Source organism: Lygodium microphyllum, chromosome 27 (genome assembly GCF_053477565.2).
Source record: "Lygodium microphyllum isolate KBCC chromosome 27, Lygodium_microphyllum_v1.1.10, whole genome shotgun sequence".
Taxonomy (NCBI): Eukaryota; Viridiplantae; Streptophyta; class Polypodiopsida; order Schizaeales; family Lygodiaceae; genus Lygodium; species Lygodium microphyllum.
The window spans coordinates 99,220,495-99,240,822 of record NC_141161.1 but is presented as its reverse complement, the minus strand read 5'-3'; positions in this window follow the sequence as shown (position 1 = coordinate 99,240,822).

Here is a 20,328-nt window from a genome sequence, read left to right as displayed (position 1 = left end):
AGAAGACTGGAGTGAAGTGGCAGTAATGAGCTGTGAGGAGTCACTATAGTGACTCCGATGACCTTTCATATCAGACATACCTTTTGGAAGGGGCATCCATGACAAAAGAAGGATTATTATGAGTGGTTATTGAGTATTGTAGTGAGCAGATTATGTACTATTGATTGAGAGAGAAAGAGAGAGTTAGAGATAGCCAAGACATTGTATCTTTTTATGGGAGATTGCGAGAGAAAAATATGAAGAAAATGAAGATGAATACTATGTGATATTTTTTCAATAAAGTGGTGTTTTTTTGTGTTCTCTTTGTTGGTTGATGAATTCTATGAAGAATATGAAGAGAAGGATGAATTTTATTGAAGTTAAAGCCGTGGGAGAATTGTTTCTATGAAGCTGCATGTAGATTTATTGCTCGCGGTGTTCTTTTCCTTGTTGTTATTTTCTAAAGAATGAAACAAAAGCTTGTTGATGTTACAAGATAGATTTTCTTGCAGAAGAAACCCATTTTCCTTAGTGTCTCTATTGGGGCTCCACACTAATATACATCTCACTACATTTGAGTAAAGCACAAGCACTCTAGATTTTGGAAAGTTCTAAGGAGGTGTTTAGAACAATAAGCATAATCACACTTAAATTCTCTAAATGTGTATATTGGTTTTGTACTCCATTGCCTCACATAATCTTATTTTCTATTGCAATAAGCTCAATAGGATAATATAAATCCATTTTGGACATACTTGAGGACAAAAAATGTTCACAAGAGTGTTTGACTGTAACTCCAAAAATAAATATTTGAATCTGAAGGAAGAAAGGAGAAAAATTCTCCAACTATCCAGCTAATATTTATGAAAATTTGGAGATCAAGTATCAATTCTCCTTGCATAAGATCATCATCTCTAATTATACAACAAATAAAGAGAATATTTTATAGCTAAAGCCACCATATCTTTAGATTTACATTCTAACACGTTCGCGACCTTACCATTCCCGATTGGCGCACTTGTCCATCTATATGTTGAACACATCACTACCTTCATTTTAACCACAATGTTATTGTGCAATGATCCATGGTTAGATTGTGAGAATTACATTGCACAACAAACATAATCTGACTAAGTATTAGAGAATACATAGTAAATATGAGAGGAACAAAAACTTATTTAATTCCAAATAAACTAATACAAAGATGACTCTTACCACTAGTGTGCTTCCATTGTGAAGCTTAGGCTAGTTCTAAGATCGTTTGGATAGAAGGAACTCTCTAAAGATTAGTTCTTTTCTTTCCCTCTAAAGAATATTGGGAGGCTCTTATTGTATCTAGGGTACAATGGTTGTAACGGGTCTTTGTCGTAGCATACTCCTCATCCACACGAATATGAAAATCCACTTTTCCCTTACACTAGCTTATATCCCTATAGAGTTTTGTTAGGAAATGTAAGATAGAAAAGAAACTTGTATAGATTGATTTTCTTAGCATAATATTTGTTTTGAAGGATTGGAGACCAAAATACAATATAAAACACACTTGGATAAACATACAATGTAGCCAGACACATTTAGAGTTGAATATATAATGTGGTTAGGTACCTTTAGAGATGGAAAAGACTAATTTGGGGCAAGAGGGTCCAACTTTGGGGCCAAATTTAGATCACTCTACTAATGTGGCACTTGGGAGAAGTAGTGGAAATAAAGTGGTTATACAACTACCTCTATAGGATCTGAGGCACCACATTATGGGGTTCTACAAAGCTAGATTAATTTGAAGGCATTTTAATACAAAATAGAGTATAAAAAATGGGTATTTGAACTTACAATGTGATTAGCTACCTTTTGAGATAAATAAAATGTTTTGTACAAAATAAAGAAATCTTTTTTTGCCAAAATAAAATGCAACTTGTTGATATCACACTTTTTGAGGAGCGGTGGATCCCACCTTGGAGGATAAAAGGACTTGTTACAAAGGTGAAAACAAAGGGGGATCTCTTTCTTTTGGGGTGGGTTCCACCACAAAAAGTAGGGTGGAGCCTTGGAATGTAAGGGGTCCAAGGAACAAAAAGGAACTCAATGATGACTATACTCAATGGACTAGTCCAGGTCTAAGGTTTCCTAATCAATTCCTTATGAGACCCTTTGGGAGTCCATCTTAACCCTTCTAAGCTAGACTAGGTAGCACCAAGGATATAGTTTGATTTTTGAGGTTACATGGTAAATTTTTGGTTAATGTTGGAAACAAGGATTACTATGATTCCCACCTAGAAGTACCATTGAGAACTTTCTTTTGATATCTCTATGGTTAGTGTCTGCATGGATCTTGGTATGCAATCATCATTGAAGGGTTTGAGGAGAAAATGTTTAGGTAATGTCTAATATGGGAGATCTTAGAATGGTTGTGTGTGTGCTCAAGGAGAAGTGGGAGTGGATATGTTGTGCATATGTGGGATTCTAAAAATAGGTTTGAAGAGAGCATGTGAAAAGGCCACATGTATATGGAAGACACCACCTTATAGTTAAGTAGGCGGCTGCAATTTTTTTAGTGAGGAGGGGTAATCCATTTGTTGACATTAAGTAGTGGCCAAGGGGGTGGCCTATGGGAAGCTACCACTACAGCTACATCCCACTACCAACAACACCCTCCTATTGCAGTCCACAACCCATGTGTAGGCAAGATTTGACAAGGATGCATTGCATTTGCTAGTTGAAGATGTCCCATGGGACTAGAAAATATATATATCAATTTGAGTATGCTTGTGGCTAAATATTGCAAATACAAATCCCTTGCCAAAGCAATCTTGGTGTTAAAAGGGATGCTCTAGTGAATAATAATGAAGGGAAGATATGTAGTTTTTTTGTAGGACTAGCTAAATGCCACCTACCTATATTTCTCTTAGCACACTTGGTAGCTCTATTGTAGTGTCATGTCCTTCCACTCAAAAACTTTCCTATATTTCCTATTTGTACCATATTTACAATCACAAAGGTTTGATTAAATTGCAACCTTTTCGAACTCCATGCCTACCTTAGGAGGAGATATATAAAGACTTTATGTGATCGCTACTATAATTCAAAACTAGCATGCATGAGTCTAAAAATGGTAATACATCTATGAAAAATATTGTAAACTAATTAAAATCACTATTTATTTGCAATTTTGATTTACTATGTTTATTATATGTCAGAATACATTTATACTAAGAATGGAGATCTTAATTAATATATTTTAATGGATCATGGATAGAAAATGATTGTGGTGATATAATAAGTAGTTATGGAGGTTTTAGGAACGCATATGTTAAATGGTCAACAAAAATGGGCACATATGTACATGCCATGGATTAGATGCTAGCAAGTAGATACTATATATCCCGCTATAAGACAACAATATGCTTGAGATCCATATCTATAACAATTCAGAATATGCTTTTGTGGATGTAAGACTTCTTTATTGGGTCTGGCTTTATCTTCCTCTTGATTTAGTGGAGCTAGTGCTGGCTAGTATTTATTCTTGTACTAGCTAGAGAACAACAATTTTTGTGCAACAAATGCTACATGAGGTTTTTATATCATGGTGAGGCTATGACGCACAAACCTGACATTAGATCCTGATTATAGATGCCCTGAGGTAGGATGCACAAATTGCACATCAATGCCAAGTTATCCAATAGAACAAGAGATTAGGAGAGCTAGATGTATTCCTTTTGCTTATCAACATACATGAAGTGATATTTGTACATATGGATCATTGCTTTTTTATTCACATTGGTGGCTGCAACAATAGAGGCAACCAACAAAAAGGTTAGAGATATAGAGGTAGTTATTGTCATTGTCACAACTATTGACAACATGGCATACTAGGCCCACAAACTACTAAGATGGCAAGTGAGTAGTGGTTGACTTGGTGGAATCAAATACTGATGGGGCATGCCGATGTAGGCACAATTAAAGTGGGAAAAGAGGAAACCATGTGAGTAGATGATGTGGCATAGGGATCACTTGAGTTGATAGCTATAACCAACACATCTTGTTGAAGATTTTTCAATTGTTTTGGATAGAGATATCACATAAGAACTTGAATGTTGATATGGATCTTGCAAATCTTGGTATTGACATGAACATATATAGCAATAGACTAGAATCTCCTATGACTTTGAGAAGAAGACAACAATCGCTAACATGTCGAGGATATACTCTATTACAAAAGTAACGTGCTAGAGGAATTTCATACTAGACAGATGGAATTTTCTAGGTATCACGTAGATTCTTGACTTCTTAATGTCTAGTTGTCTTTGTTATGATATTGCTTCTCAATACATTGGAAAATATGAGTATATGCACAACTTAAGGAAAACATAGAGGCTACATGACATTTCTAAGTCATCATAGGTTTAGAAAATAGCAAAAATAGTTCATTCTCTTACCAAACGGAGAGACCTATACAAACTGCAACACATCTTTCATGTCTATGATCTTCCTCCCGAATAGAATAGGAAAATGCCCTTAGAATCTAGTCAAGGTTTTCTAAAGTAATTTTACCATTACTCCATATAAGGTGTGCCAGCCTTCACGTACACATGATTGATGGATGTAACATCTCCTTCCGCAACATGGCCAGCCTTTACAATGTCAAATTGCGCGTGCCTAAAGCGGGTGACGTATTCGAAACTCTTCATCGGGTTTTCAAGGGCACTGCTATCATAGAGCTTGGATCCATGGCTTGGATCTCCTGTTTCTTTGATGACGAACCACCAGGGCATACGCTCACTATTGAAGATGTGGTAATGCGATCTAGGAGATGCTAAGCCTTCATCAAGCATGACATCGACATTGTGATCAGAGAAGACCGATGACTGAATGAAACTACCCTTGCCAGCTTTGTCAAGACGGTGTAATCTTCTGGGATGTTGAGGAGGGATCTAAGGGCGGATTTAGCATTCTAAATTTCATGCTCTCTTATCTCGAGAGAGTCATCTAGGTTTGCCACATGCCATGCATCATCGAAAGTGTGAATTTCACAACTAGGTAACTCATGGGATGCATCCATGACTTTGAACTCAGATTCAATCTGACTAAGCAGTATTTTCTACTAGGCTTTCATATGATTCTATTTTCACCATTCCCCCAGGTCTATCACATTGATACAGGATCTCTGCACCTCTATGGATTGATGTAAGAAACCATCTAGATGCTCAGTTCCTATTTTGAATGATCTCACTACACCTACTATCTTTTTTTCTAGACTTTTCCTCCAAAGACCTCCCAAATCTTTTCTAGCGACAATATCGTCATCTAGCAAGACAACCTTTTCAAGATTGGGAAATAAAGAGGCTAGGACATTGAGAAGAGTCTCATTTTTCATATTGACTAAACCCGAAGCAGGTAGGCTTGATTGTAGATCCTTTGTCTACTTCTTTATATTCAAATAAGAGACATGTCCAGAACCCATGGCATAAATGTTATTCAGTTCAACAACCACATTAGTAGGTGTATTCTTCCTAAACCACATCTTCATTGCTGGATAGTTCAGGGTATTTGTTAATATATGAAAAACGTGCTTATGAGGTTCCTTAGCATAGAACACATTAGAGTTTACAACAACAGAGGCTGCAAGCACATTTTCTGAGTAGACCACATAGTGAGAAAGTTCTGGATCCTCAAGCTTCCATTCATCACCATTGTTTTGGTCAATCAACTAGTTAAAATGCTTAATAGTCAGTTGTTGTGAAAGACAATGGAGACCCCTTGGCATGGTTCTTGCTGCAAGTCTATTAAGGGAGGCACCCTCCTCTTTCAGTGCTATGACCTCCTCTTCACTAGCTAATAGCAAAGCTTTCAACCTCTTCATTAAAGCCTCACATCTACTTTGTTGGCCCTTAGCTTCGGACAGAAGTCATCGAGAAACTTTGCTCTTCTCTATCACCCTGTTTGGCCAATCATCATCTGTCCTAGATTTAAGAAGCACTTCTTCAACTTTTCTGCGTGACTGCAAATTCACTGGGCTAGACTGGTCTTGCATAGTTTGAACAAGAGAGCTGAATTTTTCAAGCTCATTCTGCAAATTAACAGTGGAAGACTTGCCTATAAGCAATGTTCCTTCAAATACTCCATCATATTTGACAAAGACTGGGTTGCAAGAAGAAGGGCAACCACAAATTTCTTGGAGAGGGCAGCCATTAACTCTTCCCCGAGCTTGAATAAGGTATGCCAATCCATTCTTGGTCTCTCTTTTACATCCAATTGTTGAGCTCATCCACTTGATGAGAGAGATGGAAAAATTGTATCCCTTCTTGAAGCTTGAGAGTGCCAATTGAATTCCCATCCCCATCCCACACTCTTGAAATGCATGCATGGCTGAATGCTCTTTAAATTTCTTTCCCCATTGATCAAGATTTTACTCTAATCCTTAACCATAATCTTGTCTTCATTCTTGATCGATAAGAGAGAAATTTTTAAGAAGGGTAAGTCATGCAATCAGTGAGTCACTGATTGCAGAGGTAACCCTTCCCCTATCCCATTTCCTTATTGGTCATGCATCTCATGAAAAGCCTAACTCTTCAATTGAAATTGCATAGCATGCTATTATCCCAATGCTGAGGTGCTTATTCTAAGACATCCTAGGCCTCAATGGTGGTTCTCAATGCCACATAGAGCCATACGTCATTTGCATCAATAGTTCTCTTGCTGAGACCATTTCTTGATTGCATGCCCCATCATTGCATACATCCACCATACATTCCCAAGTGATACATCTCATTACCAATACATCTACAAGGTTGTGGAATGTAAATGATCGGGCTCAGGCTATTCATTCAAGTGTACCTGCACCTACAAGAAATTTTGGGCTTTGGATCACCGGGAGGTGGGAAAAGCTCCCCTCGGGCCGGGTTGTGCACCCCTTCAGGGTCTTAATCGGGAGGGGGCTTCAGGGTTCCCTCTTTTGCTCCCGACTCGCCTGGTCTATGTATACATGGCAGGGATTTTTAATTCAAAAAGCCTTCTTGTGTGACTAAGCCCGGACCCCATAGCTTGATTTGAAGAGGAAAAATTTTCCTTCGGTTTGAGACAAAAATTCTCCCCATTCTGCCCTATGGTTTGGGAGATACGCCCAATTTTGTGCTCAGAGGTATTGTGGGACAGACATCAGTCCTATAGAGTCAGCCCACAAAAGTCAATTACAGAAAAGCCTTGATCATTTAATATCAAAGATATTTTTACATAGCCTTGTGGAGGGGATTGAGAGCTTTAATTTGAATTAGAAAGTTTGGGGATCGGAGCTTCCTAGCTCAACATATTGCCATTTCTGTAACAGGGGGTCTAGTGGACTGCACTTAGGATGGCAGGCCACAAGGGAAAAGCAAAGGCCCAAGAGGACTTCCAGCGTGAAATAAGGAACTCCCATGCCTCAATGAATGATCCTAGCTTAGCCCAGGAGGATTGTGAAGACAGGTTTGAAGATGGTGCCCCCGACATGGATCGCTTGGCTATGCTTAACCATACTCTATGCCAACATGAGACCTGTCATGCCGACTGGCATCGAGAGTTGGAACAATGCCATAGAGAGATGGAAACCCACCAAGATCAGCGTCATTACGAGATGACGGCCAAGATGGACTTATTCATCAAGCACATGGGCGCCCTCATCCCCGCCATCGCACCCTCCTCGGCTCAGCCCAAGGAGCATGTTCCTCCACGTGAGGCCAACCGCCCTCCTCCCTTGGAGATCGGGCGTAGCCCACAAGGTTTTGGTGGCACCCATGGATTTCCCTATAGCACTTATGAGACAGGCAAGCCCTCCACTCGACATGATAAACCCATCCTTCCCTCCCCCATTACGAACCCTTCAAGCCCATCCTTGGGGCATCAGCTCCCCGGTAATGGAAGCTATATGCATACTCATGGGAACGGCCAACAAGGGCCTAATGCAAATTTTGGGCAGCATGGAATGCAAGGTGTACATGGGCAGCATGCACATGGCAATGGGTAGCATACACATGGTAGTTTTGGGCAGCAAGGCCCCAATGTTCAGTTTGGTTTGCATGTATTGCATAGGCAACATGGAAATTTTGGGCAGCAAGGCCCTAATGCAGGTGCACATGGGTAGCATGCACATGGTAGTTTTGGGTAGCAAGGCCCCAATGTTCAGTTTTGTTCACATGTACTATATGGGCAGCATGTTTATGGGCAACAATATGACCAAAGTTTTGGTAATAATCAGTAGCATGCATATGGAGATTCTTATGCAATGGAAGAGCAGCAAGCTCGTGTGATTATGACTAGCATCATGCCAATACCTATGCTTATGGACTCGCCACTCATCATATTTATGGTCAGCCTAGGATGCAAGGACACCATTGTAGTCATATTGGACAGTCATCATGCAATCTTGGGTAGCATGTCTATGGGCAACAATTTGACCAAAGTTTTGGTAATAGTCAGTAGCAAATAGATGTACATGAGCAGTAGGGCTTTTATCACCATATGCAGTATGGACAGCATGAGTATCATTATGAGCAGCAGCCGCATTAGTATGACCCTCCATGGATAGCATGAGCATTATGGTCATGGGCAACCATCTGTTATACATGAGCAGCAAGATGGCTATGAGCAGCATGTTAGAACTACTACTGAGCTAACCAATGGTGATGAGCATGTGTGTAGATTGCTATCTAAGGCTAAACTCATTAGACACCTTACTAGTGATACGATATGGGAACTGCATGCTATGGGCATATGCTATCGATGTTCTAAGCCAATATCTTGTGATCATCAAGACAAATGTAGAGCACAGAATGCAAAACTCCTATTTGTATTCGAATATCATTATGCCAAGGATAGGACAGATCTTGCTGAAGACCATTTTGATGTGGATCCAAAGCAAGACGAAGTTTCATTCAAGAAAGAAGATCATGTAGATCTTAAATATCATGCTCATATTACGAATCAAGAAAACATGTCCTTTCAGGAGACCCTTCAGTCTATACACATGTTGTTAGCTATATATAGTATGTCTATATATAGCGCCCCTGTTAGCTATATATAGTATGTCTATATATAGCACCCCAGGTCCCCACATGTGTTATGTTGTCTATAGAGTGGCGTCGCGAACCGTCTCTATAGACCTTGTGTTGTTCTAATGTCACTGTAACGTTTCTCTTTAAGTTTTGATGTGACAGATATATTGCTTACATCCCAAGTTCAGTTGAAGGAATTTCTTGGAGATTTTATCTTTTGCAGTGATGTCCATAATCCTTATTTTACATGTTGTATATTTAGGAGTAATAAAGCTCTTTTGATACCTCTAAATAGGTTGTTGTAATTCAGGAGTGATGTAGCTCCGTTGATGTTGTAATTCATGAGTGATGTAGCTCCCTTGATGCCTATGAATAGGCTCTTGTAAGTTCAACTTTGTAATTTTATATTTTGAATATTAATAAAACGGTAGGCCTATATAGAGCTGTGGGTTTTTCCCTTGAGCCCCCAAGGGTTTTTTCATCCATAGTAAGGGACCTTTATTTGAGCAGGGGTGTTAGCTATATATAGTCTGTCTATATATAGCACCCCATGTCCCCTCTATATATTCCTATCATGTGTGCTCAGTTGACACACTTCTGGGGTTCCACTTCCGATGTCTCATATCTCTCTTCTCTCCTCTCTTTTTTTTGTCTCTTGTCTTCCTCACAGTTTCTTACACATGTCACATATAAGGGTTGATGCAATACACTTTTTAGCTTATGCAACCCCATGTGTTATTGAGAACATCCAAGCGTAGACTGAGCTTAATCATATGATGCTTATGGCAGGCTCGATGCAACAGCTAGTGGCACTGACCATTCTAGCTTTACTTGTGGATGGTAACCCAATGCATGAAAATGATAACCACTTTCCATTTGACCCCGGTGGTAGTGTAGAGACCTACGCTTGCATGGATGACCTGTATGCTAGTGATGCTTACCATGCAGGTTATCCATTTGATCCCGGGGGGGTTGAAAAAAAGCTCTATCTACATCAGCACTCCCCCAGTGCAGTCCCCTCACCTTGAGGCGGCAACCTTGGCTGAACGACAACTCGATTTGGGCCTGTTTTGTAGTAGACAGCCATCTGTTTTTGAATATTTTTGGGGCTACATTAATTGCACCCATGCATGACCTACCCAGGTTGAAAGTACGCTCAAAGATCTCCGTTTTGACATGCGGAACATCTCGTTTGGAGTTGCCCATGGCAAGTTATGATAAGTTTTCCACTGCATGCCTGTTCAGGACAGCATGCTGCCCAGTGTTGTCTAGCCCTTCTTGTTTGGAATTGCTGCCTATCCTTGTACTAAGTTACCTTCTTCCCTCATGCTCACACTATATACATGCTCATAGGCCACTGTTTCACAAGATTTCACCCCCCCTCCCCCCACCCAGTCATACCAATATATCCACTTTTTTTTTATGAGGGCAAAAACCTTCCGAGTCGGGATGGAATGTAAAGAATGGGATTAGAGGGACTTACATGGGGTTAACACGGGGCTAGCACATGCGAATACCCGGTAACACTGATGGGGTATTTAAGGTGTACAAGGACCTGATTAGGGTACCATTTGATATCCAAATCTGTCTCCTCATCTTCATCTTCATCTCCCATGGCTTCCCCTCTCTCTCTCTCCCCTCTTTCTATCTCTTTCTCTCTCTTCCCCTAGTATTTCTCTCTCCTCTACTCTCTTCTTCCCTCTTCTTCTTTAGTCTTTCACTTCTTCTCTCTCTTATTTAGATTAGTTAGGTCTCCTTCATTACAAGATTATGGTCATGTCCATATATGAGGTTTTGCTTGTCATGCCATTAAAATTGTAGTTCATGGTGGTGTTCTTCTTTGTTTTATTCTAAATGAGCATAAAGCAATTCTAGCTTGCATGAAGAGTCTTAAAAGGAGATGTGGATGTTGCTAGCCTTCATCATGCAATAGACAAATATTGAAAAAATATAAGAAGAGAACAACTTGTAAGAAGAGAAGAGAAATAGACGAAGCTTGCATGACACAAGAGCATTGGGTACAATCTCCCACATACATAGGTGAGAAAATTCTCCATATAGGTATTTATAAAATTGTATAAATATTTTTTGTTTAAAATAAATTTATGAAGCAAGGAAAATAGGGTAAAAAATATCGGAAAAGGAAAAGGTCTAAGGACGAGTTATTTTTCACCATTTACAAGTAACTTTCTTACTTCATCTCTCTCCTCCAGCTTTCATTACCTGACTTCTCTTTCCTATTCTTGTGTCTCTCCCTGTTTTTCTAGTATTTCTCTCACCTCTTCCCTATTTCTCTCTCTTTATACCATCTTTCTCTCTCCTTCTATAGTATTCTCTCTCCTATCTTTCTTTCTCTTAGTTCACTTTGTGACTAGTGGCATCAGAGCATTAGTCTTTTTTTCTCTTAGTTCACTTCATAACTAGTGGCATTAGAGCATTGGTCTTTGATCCATTCTCCTCCTCCCTTTTCCTTCATATCTAGGTTCAATTTTCAAAATAAAATCCTCTCTCAAACAAGTACTTTAGGTATAGGATGTGGATTTTGACTAGCCGTGACTTGCACATCTGCTACAACTAGAAGACCTCATAACTAGAGGCATTTATAGAAGCTTTGGAAAAAGTGGTGGCATCCATGCTTTTTTAGTGAGTCATGGATAAACTTTGAGTTACTTTGATAGGGAATTTGTAAAAATAGCCTTCAATGGACCTCGATGACACTAAAAGTCTTGCTACTTTTCAAAGGAGGATTTCCCCTTTGCTCTCAAACCTTCTTTCTAAAGCTTCCATGGAAGTTCTACCCTCAAATCCTCCCATTAGTCTCTTGCCTGGATGAATCTTGTACATAAAACCCAACCATGAGCTTTGTTGCTTCATAAGCTTGCCAAAGAGCACCTAATAGGGAGGGAAATGGCCACTTGTGTTGATCTAGTTGTGAAAACAATCCAGATTGTCCAACCATATCTCTTGATAATTTCTAATACATATAGCAAAAAAAAAACACTTTTTCCACATTGAGGTCAAAATGGCATCTGGTGTTTCATGTCTTATTAGAGTATTGGAGATTTCTTAACTTACTTAAAAAGTTTAAAAAATCAACTATACTAAAGCAAAGATGTACTATGGCCATGATGAATTCAATTGACAATTGATGGGTTTGGAGTAATTTTTTATTTACATCAAAGATTGCTATGGTGTCATTTGTATTAGCTAAAAGAATAGGTTCTTGTTAATTGCAAGCATCCAAAGATTTTTATTATACAATAATCTTAGTATTGTTCATGGAGATCTTCCATCTAATTGTGTGTGTTGATTCTTAATTGCATAGATAGTAGCATGGCATGGGTTGAACTATGTGAAATGCACTGATGACTGTGTAGACACTAGCATGGCATGCTCTAAACTGCATGGATAGCCATATCGCATGTTGTAAATTTCATGGGAAAGAGGGTGGACTAAACTATGTGTATAGTAAGTAGCTTCTTCTCAAGCTTATGGACATCACGTAGTTTCCTCAAGGTTTGATGTGAAGATATTGGATAGCAAGTAGCTTCAACTCATGATTCAAGATTATGGTGTGGATAGAAATTAGCTTTCTCAAGCTTATGATTCAAGTTTGTAGTGTGGATAGCAAGTAACCTCTTCAAGCTCATGATTCAAGCTTATGATAATTCTAATGCCTCTCTTAACCATGGCCATTGATGGCTTATATGCTGAAGATTGAAGGCTATTCATCAACGTTAAAGCAATATACCTTTCCATTACTACTGTGATACATAGGGCATGCATAAATATTTTCATTCTTTCCAAGATTTGGAGCAAATAGGAGAGCCATTATTCTTCTCAACGGTAAGTATGGATATTTGACTTAAATTTCATTGATTAGAATCTTTTAATCAAATCTAAACACTTATGGGATCTACTACAACCTTCATTCTACCATCCAAGTGAGGGTATGTCTCATTTCACCCCTCATTAAGCCTTAATCTCCAATGGATAAGAATGGATAGTAGGGGCCTCTAATTTCTCATCAAGAGTGCATCAATATAGAGGGAATATTCCTTTTGGAGGCCAAGAAACTTGTTTACAACATGGACATATAAAGATCGTGCAAGCATGGTTTCATTAGAGGTTTCTTGAGCATTATTAGGTTGGATTTGGGGAATCCATCAACAACCTTACAATTTCCCATTTTTGAAGGCTAAAGGTAGCTGAATGCATTCTTACTTCAAGGATTATTCATCAATAAGTCAATCTTTGGAGTCATGGATTTCATGGGGATCTATGTGAGTATGGGAGCTAATACAAGCCAAAATTGGATCCTCCAACCTACATAAAAAAGAAACAAGGTATTTCCAAGACTAAAGATGGGTGAGACAGGTCTTTAATTGTTTTTCACATATCATATATAGGTTTCTTAGTATCCTACAGAGTCCCTTAGCTCAGTATACAAGGATAAATAGGGTGAAAGTTGGATTTATAGGTCTCTCGCATAATTATTTGGACAAAAATTTATGACTAATTTAATGACAATAGGTACAATAGGACTACACTCTAAAATGGCAAGGAACCCAAGTATTATGACCATTATTAAAGAGATTGATTCCAGCAAGTTAGATGTTCATATGGCTGACATGATGGATACTTTAGCACATGCATCTATAACTTTTGATGACTCCAAGATGGCATGAGAGGTGATAGATGTGCGTATGATAGAGCAATTACTTGTTCATCAACTAAACCCTCATGTTTCTCAGTTGATACATCAAAGTATTATGTAGGCCCTCATCAATCTTTATGACAACATTGTTTTCCAAGGATATATAGGTATTGTGAAAGCCAAAAAAATGCTGGTTGCATTGAGATGGCAAGCTCATTTGTGCCGACATTGATGATGAACCTCCTAGTTAACCTTTGTACTTAGCATGTGCATGGTCATTATGATCCTCACATGGGTATTAACATATCAGTTATTATATTTGATATACTACACCTACCTACAACTGGCATAGCTAAAGCACTAGTTGATTAGTATAGTTAGTTATGCACTGCTTGACTTAGTAGGTCACTTTCCTTTATATTGTATCTTATCTATACTTTATGTACATTGTATTGGGTGAAAAAGAAAAAAAAACCAAAAAGAAAATGTATTGGTCTCCATCTCTCTTCTTGTGTTCTCGTGTGAACTATTTCTTGTGTATATTATGTGTCTTTGATGCAGTAGCTCAAGTAAGTGTCCCCACCATGCAATTCCTGACCTATGATCAAAGTGAAACCATTGATGAAAGCTAGGTTTAGAGGTTGAAGTAAATGAGAAGGAGCAAGGATTCAAATAATCAAGTAATTAGTAAGAAGCTCTCCCATTCTCTCTCTTTTTCCCAGGAGAGCATTTGATATTGGAAGATCGGAGTGAGAGCATAAAGCTACGTGCACAAGAGGGAGAGAAAGCTTAAATAAAAAAAGGAAATCTTGCTTAATAAGTCGTTCAAGTAAAACTAAGGTACACTCTCTCTACACTTGTGAGTGACCTCAAGGCTGTTTATATAGCCTCAATGTGGGATAGGGTTAGGGTTTCCCTTCCTCTGTAGCTCATTCACACCTCATCTTCCCTCATGCACCCTTGCTTACTCAGGCTTCACATGTTAGAATTAATAACCCCTCTAAATTCTAAGGTGGCATTAGATTACATAGCATGTAAATGGTTTTCCCTCGATGAATGAATAGAATGGTTTTATAAAATAGGCTACAAGGATGTGTATGGACAAATGATACAATAGATATTAGAAAACTTGTTGGTCATCAAGAGCTTTGGAGATATAGTTGGCCTCCAATTCTTTGGGTACTTCAAGAGAGTGTGGACATTTACTAGTGATATGCCTTGTTTGTTTACATTTTTTGCACTTCATCTCGCTGGGATATTTTTTCTAGCAATTTCCCAAAATATGTCATTTTTTATTGCAAAAGGAACATTTACTAATCAGACTAAGGACTAAGAGTTGGTTTGTTGAAGTAGATGTTGAGCCCGTGTTGCCTTCCTTTTGGTTTCTTTTCTCCTTATTCAAACAAGACAGAATGACACCTTCAAGTGTAGGATTTGCTTTCTTTTCTCCTATTCAAACAAGATTGAATGGCACCTTCAAGTGTAGGATTTGGTACATTTATTAGGGTAGTAAAACAAGGATTGAAAAGACTTTCCTTATAGCTTTCAAAAGTATTGAAATGACATCTTGTTCAGCAAGAATCAAAGCTTGGACTAATGTTGATTAAGCCAGCAGATCCTTCATGTGGAAACTAAGCTTTCCTAGGTCTTCTCCTTGCTTGTATTCCAAGCTGAAGAACTCTATTTTTGAGGAAGATTTTGGAATTCTTTCCTCTTCACCATAAAATTTCTTGAGCTTATTCCACTTCTCATTTGTAGTTGCAAGTTGGTCAATATGGTGAATTACGGATTCATCTGGGTGCTTTATTATTATGGCTTGGACTCTTTCATCAGCTTCTACAACCATAGGGTTGGATGGATCAATGGGTTTGGTCCCTTTGATGAAGGGCCACTAACCCCTCTCCATCATTTTTATATTTCACAAACACCTACCATGGGTGGAAGTCTCTCCCATCCAAACTTTTGGATTTGAGGCTTTACATCAATATAGGCCATGATAGGAAGGTCTTCCTGATTGCATGAGGCAATGGCACTGTCTAATCCTTTACAAGGCGAGCAAGAAGAGCGGAAGCAACTAAAAGGATGTTTTAACCTAAGTGAATAGTAGGCTGAAACTAACTCATGTGTACTTCGACAAATAAGATTATATAAACAGAACGAAATGGTCTATGTGTTTATATCTAACACATAGCCTTACAATGATCAAGAGTGAGATGATGAGAGTTAAGCATTTAGAGGATATACTTAAGATGAGAAAAACCTAATCTTGTGCAAAGACCTAGAATAGCTTCCACAACTAATTTAAACCAAGATAATGATTGGGGATTGGAGCATTAGTTCTTACAAGCACTCATCTCAAATTTATGTCTCACTTGATATGTGATATGTTGAGTCTTTTGATGGACTTCGCGATGTCCATTAAGTGTGTCTAGCCCAAAGAGAGAGCTTTCAAGTCTAAAATAGTCTCCATTGAAGATTAGTCACTAATTAGAATCACTATTAGTGTCTCCTAGGATGATTAAGGTTGGGATGATAAAGATTCAAGCTTGCTAGCTATGGTTGCTAGCTAGACCCATAGTTAGGATCTCACTATTTGTGGCCAATAAAGAGGGAGTTTTTCAAAACAATTTTAGGTGGAGATAGCTCACTTAGGGGGTTATAAATGCCCAAAAAAAGCCCCTTCAGTGGGGTTCATCAAAGAGAGCATTTGCAAGTCCCTCTCTAGGTGTGAAAACTACCCTAGATTTGGGTTTTTCTTCAATGCTAGGATCTTGTGTGCCGAATGTGGGCATTGTTGTGCCACGTTGCTATAGCCTAAGGTGGGGAGAAGGTTCCTAGAAGGAAACTTCTTGAGATATTTATTCATTTCTTTTCCCTAGGCCCTCCATTGGGCTAGTGGTCAGAATTGGCTATGGTGGAAAAGAAGATAAAAATGAATAGAATGAGATCTTTGGATGTCCTTGAGAGTGATCTCCTACCTATTTATATAGCCTCACTGTGGGCTAGGGTTAGCCCTTCAATTCATTCACATTCACCTTTCCTCATGCACCATTGCAGTTCACATACTATACTTCTATCATTTGAGGCCATTTCAATGTTAACTTTCATGGATGCAGATAGAGAGAAACACATAGAGTGAAGCAACATGCTTCCTCTCTCATTCAACTCATTTACTGAAAAGACATAGGTCAAGTATTTACAAGTCCAGAAAGACCATTCACACCAACCATAAAGACTAGAGTACTGACTTATTTAATATACCTGACTAATATAGCTAGACTAGCTGTGTCAGTCAAACACATATGAAAGAGCTTGATATTCTAACACTCCCCCTCAAGCTCAAGACATCATATGTACTCCAAGCATTTGCCTAAAACCACAAAATTTATCTTTACCCAAGGACTTGGCAAAGATATCCGCAACATGTTCATCTGTCTTTACATGCATAAGATCAACTCGTCCTGCAAGAACCATCTCTCTAATGAAATGGTAGTGTACCTCTAAGTGTTTCCTTATGGCATGATAGATTGGATTCATAGCCAGGAGTACACTACTCAGATTATCACATAGTAACTTCACTGGAGCATCTACCTGTATGTCCAAATCAGCCATAAGCTTGAGCAGCCATGAAATCTCGCATGCTGCCAATGCAGCACCCATGTACTCTGTCTCAGTACTCGACAAAGCAACCGTAGGTTGTTTCTTGTTGCTCCAGCTAATCATGCCGCTACCAAATCCAAATGCATATCCACTCGTAGATCTACAGTCATATGAGAAACCTGCCCAATCTGCATCCGTATATCCAGTCAATATCAAGGGCTTATCTCTGACATAGAACATCCCATACTCTACGGTGGACTTAACATATCTCATAATGCATCTATTCGCATCCAAGTGCAGCTTTCTAGGCTTCTGCATAAATTGGCTTATGAGCCCTACAACATAGCTCAAGTCAGGCCTAGTGATGGTCAAGTAAATCAAGCTGCCAACCATCTGCCTGTACATAGTCACATCCTCTACTTCAGCCCCAATGTTCATGTATAGCTTGACATTCTGATCAAGAGGTGTATCCAACGGTTTGCATTCAGCCATGCCATACTTCTTCAGCATCTCCATGGCATAGTGCTTGTGCATCAGCCATAACCCATTGTCAGCTGGAACTACCTCAATGCCCAAGAAATACTTCAGTTCTCCTAGGTCTTTTATGTCAAATTTAGATTTCAACATCTTCATTACATGCTGTATGCCCAAGTCATCATCACCAGTGATTATCAGATCATCAACATATATGACCAGCACTACCAAGCCACTGTCAGTCTTCTTTGTAAATAGGCTGTGATCAGCCCTGCCAACAGCAAAACCCAATCTCTGCAAGTAGTTACTGATCCTAGTATGCTAAGCTCTCGGAGCCTGCTTCAGCCCATACAATGCCTTTTTCAGCCTGCATACATAATGCTGAAAATCAGGGTGAACATACCCTTCCGGCTGAACCATATAAACATCCTCTGCTAGGTCACCGTTAAGAAATGCATTCTTAATGTCCATCTGCTTCAATTTCCAGCCTTTAGCAGCAGCCAAGGCAATCACAGTGCCAATGGTTGCCATCTTGGCAACAAAGCTAAATGTTTCCTCATAATCAAGTCCATACTGTTGGGCATACCCCTTTGCGACTAGCCTGGCTTTGTATCTCTCCACACTACCATCTGACTTGCATTTGATTTTGTAGACCCATTTGCAGCCAATGGTCTTTTTCCCTTTAGGCACTAGCACTAAATCCCATGTCTTATTTTCAGCCAAGGCATTCATTTCTTCGTCCATGGCTACACACCAGTTCTCATCTTTCACTGCTTCAGCATATGTACCTCGTTCGTTGACCTCCATCACTTTTGTCATGTAAGAATAATGCTTTGCGGAGTAGCCATTGTATGTCAACCTGTCAACAGGGTATCCGATCCTCTGCGACGAGCGTCTAAGCTGTGGTGCACTACTCGATTCCCCTCTCTCATGAGGCGAAATATACTTGCTTTGCCTCATGCTAGGCGTATAGACAGTCGGAATACCAAGTTCACTGTCTAAAGTATCAATAGACTCATAGCCAGAAGTCATTCTGCCAGGTGTCATCATACCAGATGCATCCTCAATAACTTTCTCTTTTACTTTGTTGTCCAAGACATCATGTCTCCCCCTCATTGACATACTGGTGTCAGTGGATGGTGAGCTCCTCAATCTCCCTATCCATGGGGATATTGTCTGACTACTAGGTCCATTCATAGCAGTGCTCTACTGTAAATCAACTGTAGAGACATGAGTGGAAGGCATATTTGATGGCACTGCAACTAGTGATATATACCAAGAGCCCATCTCATCAAAAGTAACATCCCTACTCACCAAAGTCTCCCTGGTAGAGGGATTATAGCATTTGTATGCCTTCTTCTTCTGCGAATATCCAATGAAAACACACTTATGCGCTTTGGGATCTAGCTTCTTCCTTTTCTCATCTGGAATATGCACATAAGCAAGACAGCCAAAGACTTTTATGTGACTTACATCTGGCTTATAGCCATATAGCTTCTCAAACGGTGTCATGTCATGAATACCTATAGTGGGAGTCCTGTTCAGAATGTATACGGCTGTCATAACAGCCTCTGTCCAATAGTAAAGCGGCATATGATTTTCATTCATCATGGCCCTAGTAGCTTCTATCAGAACCCTGTTCTTTCTTTCAGCTACTCCGTTTTGCTGCAGAGTGTAGCTGCAGGTTAGTTGCCTACGAATGCCATTTTCAGCCAAGAAATGATCAAATTCATTTGATACATACTCCCCACCACTGTCAGATCTCAAGCAAGAGATGAAGCATTGAAACTCCTTCTCAATGTGCTTTAAATTGCTGAAAAACAGCAAAGACCTCATCTTTTGTTTTCAATATGTAAAGCAAGGTATAGCGATTGTAGTCGTCAATGAAAGATACATAATATCTGGAACCTCCCATAGATGCTTTTTGAGCTGGCCCCCAAACATCAGAGTGCACTAACTGTAATAGTCGTGTACTCTGCCTTACATGCTTGACAAACGGCAATCTAGACTGCTAACCGAACTAGCAAGCATTGCATACATGACCAATATCTGAATATTGGAACTTGGGTAAACCTTTAACCAGATATTTCTTCTGCATAATTTGTAGCCTTTGCAAATTGACATGCCCCACTCTCTTGTGCCATATTTCCAAATCCCTAACAGTGCCAAAACCATGGGCAAACATAGCTGAATTCAGCTCCGGCAAAGAAGCATCAAGAGTAAACATTTGGCCATTCCTGTGACCACGAGCTATCAACTTGCATCCATTGCCAAACTCTTCAATAAAGCAGCCATGTTTATTGAATCTAACTTGCAAGTTTTGCTTCGCCGATAGACAATGAGTTCTTCATAATTGAAGGGACATGCAAGACATCATGCAAATTTTTCTTCCTGCCATCATGAACCACAATAGGCACTTTGCCTTTATGCTCAATGTTATGCTGCGTGTCATCACCTGTGCATGTATAGCCATGCTTTTTAGCCACCATATCAGTGAACCAGTCACCATGAGGGATCATGTGATTCGATGCCCCTGAGTCAATGTACCACACTACATCATCAGATGATTTTTCAGCAGCCTTATTTTTGACATAT